Raw genomic sequence first — 3,423 nt, 5'->3', positions numbered from 1 at the left:
CCAATTATATATGTTGCTGAACACCTTGTAAGTTTTAGGTTTTAGAAAATTGAAGAAAAAAAAAAGAAACTAAGAGAAAACCATGGTTTTCAAAACTGGACCGAACCGGATGATCGGACCAGAAAAATCGAGAACCAATCAAATGACCGGTTCTATTCTTCTCCAAAATCGGAATTTCTCAAAAAACTGTTGATTTTGATCAATAAACCGCTGACTCAGGTTCTGACCGTTTCAGTCTCCAAGTCGGTTTTAAAAACCATAGAGAAAACACCTTAAGAATAACGTTACGTGGCAAAGAGAATGGAGATCAAGGTTTCGATTAGATGTTGTTGTCTTCTTTCTTTCTGACTCCATAAATGACATATAGGAGTTTATCTCTAGTAGTCAGAATATCCTATACAGTTGTACCAATGAGCCAATCATGGTGTATCACTTTAGCTGCATTAAGTATGGGCAATGCACGTGGCAAATTTAAGTCTTTATATGGATAGATAGAATATATAAACGCCAACAAAATTTACAAAGAGACGAGCCAAACATGAGGATTATACAAACAAGAGAATTAGAATGGCTCTAACTGACACAAGAAAATCAGAATTTATAACAAGCAGCTTTCATCCATTCTCATTCTCAAAAAGTACAGTATTCAAAATTTCTCTAACTTAAATTCATCCCCCAAAACCCTATTCTGCATTAAACATTGTTTCTGTTAGAGAGTAAAACCTATTCACGGATTTCACTTAACATCTTAATGGTGGACCACTTTAACCAAATGACCTAATGACCTAGTGTTCGATTCTCGTCTCCCCATTATAATTAATTAGGTTTCTTGTGTGCGCACAAGGTTTCTTCATGCCCAATGGACTTTTCGTGTGGGAGCCAATGGAATCTGAAAAGTTAAGAGACGTGGACTGTAATGACCAAGTTTTTCAGATACCATACCTTTTCAGTAGAACAGTTGCCGGCCACGAAATATCTCTGCATTTACCAAATATGTCTCTCGATTCCCCAAAGTCTTAACAAAACTTTCTTCGTTGTTTTTTTTTGTATCTTTCAGTCTGAACTTGCTCCAATTTTCGGCTTGGGTGTATGCAATTCCAACTCAATTCCAACTTAGGAACTTAAAAGGAAGAAAGAAAAACAACAGAACGTGGTCATTTGAACATCCAGCTTTTAAATTTTACATGGAAAATCCGTATGTGTATATAGTACCAGAGATCGTTCTCCAGCCCTCAAGCTTCCAAGTTTCAGTTTTAAACCATGGCCTTCTTCAGATCACAGAACTCCCATTTGGATTCTCTGAATCTCCTTTGTGTTGGGTATCATATCGTGGTGTTCTTATTATTTATCCCTTCTGCAGCACCATATCCTTCAAGTTCTCCAGTTTGTGTCCAAATACACAGAAAATTGAATATGAAGGAGATGCATCTGCCACAAGTAGAGGCACTGATCTCACCAAAGACCAAATCAACACAAATCTTCAGTACAGCTCTGGGCGAGCCACATACAAAGACCCAGTGCACCTCTGGGACAAGGCCACTGGAAGGCTCACAGACTTCACCACCAATTTCTCCTTCTTTATTCGCCCTACAAATAAAGAGGCTGCTGATGGATTTGCATTCTTCCTTGCTCCCAATGATTACCACCTTCCTCGTAACTCATCAGGTGGCTTCCTTGGTCTGCTTCCTTACAACAACAAGGCTCATAACTCGAGTGATGTTCAGATTGTTGCAGTGGAGTTTGATACGTTTAAAAACAGTTGGGACGTCCCAGAATCCTAACATGTTGGAATAGACATCAACTCTATTGTTTCTGTGAAGAATATTACATGACCAACTCGTCTTAAGGATGTGGAAACAGCCCATGCTTGGATCAGTTATAAATCCAGTACAAAAACTTTGAGTGTTTTCTTGATGAATTCTAGTGCAGTGTCTAAAGGAGATCATCCTATCCTTTCTTATGAAGTTGACCTAAGTAAACATTTGCCGGAATGGGTTACTGTTGGGTTCTCTGCTGCGACAGGAAACTTGTCTGAAGTGCACACCATCTACTCCTGGGAATTCGAATCTAGCTTATTGGAGGCTGCAAGTTCATCTCCATCAAAGAAGGGCTACAAGAAGAATATTCATATGCTACAGGTGTCACTGGGTGTTGGTTCTAGTGCTTTATTTGGTGTGCTCTTGTGTTTGTTTTGGTTCCTGTTGTCATCATCAAATACAAGTACCGATGAGCCCAACGAAAATGTGAGCACTGACGTGATTCCCATGGAGGATGATTTTGAAGGGGTGATGGGTCCCAAGAGGATCTTGTATCAACAACTGGTTTGTGCAACCAACAACTTCAGCGAAGAAAGAAAACTTGGGGAGGGAGGATTTGGAGCAGCTTATAGAGGATTTCTGTGTGATCTCAACTTGGATGTAGCAGTGAAGAGGGTGTCTAAAACATCCAAACAAGGTCTGAAAGAGTTCATGTCTGAGGTCAAAATCATCAGTCGACTGAGGCATAAGAACTTGGTACAGCTTGTGGGTTGGTGCCACCAACAAGGCGAGCTCCTGCTTGTATATGAGGTGATGCTAAATGGGAGCCTTGATTCACATCTGTTTGGACAGAAAAGCTTGTTAACATGGGAGGTGAGATATAATATAGCCCTCGGCTTGGCTTCTGCTTTGCTTTATCTGCATGAATCATTGGATCAGAGCGTTGTGCACAGAGACATAAAGTCCAGCAATGTGATGTTGAACTCCAACTTCAGTGCCAGACTTGGGGACTTTGGGCTGGCCAGGCTCGTAGACCGTGGACAGAAGCTGCAGACAACGGCAGTGGCTGGCACCATGGGATATATGGCTCCTGAATATATTGCAACTGGGATGGCTAGCACCAAATTAGATGTCTACAGCTTTGGAATTGTTGTTCTAGAGATTGCGTGTGGGAGAAGGTCTATTGAGCACAGTGTTGAAGAAAACAAGATCAGATTGGTGGACTGGGTATGGGAGCTGTTTGGAGTAGGAAAGTTTTTTGAAGCTGTCGACTCAAGATTAATCAACAGTAGTACTTATAATTTGATGAGAAAGAGATGGAGTGCTTGATGGTTGTTGGGCTATGGTGTGCTCACCCGGATAGCTGCTCTAGACCTTCCATAAGGCAAGCTTTACAGACTCTCAGTTTCGAAGCTCCATTGCCCATTCTACCCCGTCCAAGGACCCTGTTCCAACCTACTCTTCTGAATTAATAACTACTGTGGTTTCTGATGCTGCTTGTCCCCTCACATCTCTCTTGTATCCGCGCTAATTTAGTTATAAGCTGAGATTTTGAATTGATGGAGATATCATGAAGGCCCTGAATTTGTTTCCTTGTGCTTTGGTTTTCAGAGAATGTCCATGACAACAAACATTTTTCCTTTTTTTTTCTTCTTTTTACTGTAAT

At 40.9% G+C, this 3,423-nt stretch overlaps 1 pseudogene; it reads left to right on the top strand.

The window, feature by feature from the left end:
* Positions 1 to 1,144: 1,144 nt before the first annotated feature.
* Positions 1,145 to 3,423, top strand: LOC104611022 (L-type lectin-domain containing receptor kinase IX.1 pseudogene; annotated as a pseudogene).

This window comes from Nelumbo nucifera, chromosome 7, assembly GCF_055504915.1.
Source record: "Nelumbo nucifera cultivar China Antique chromosome 7, China Antique-T2T, whole genome shotgun sequence".
In the NCBI taxonomy this organism is placed as follows: Eukaryota; Viridiplantae; Streptophyta; class Magnoliopsida; order Proteales; family Nelumbonaceae; genus Nelumbo; species Nelumbo nucifera.
The sequence above is the reverse complement of the archived record's forward strand: the minus strand, read 5'-3'. Positions and strand labels throughout refer to the sequence as shown.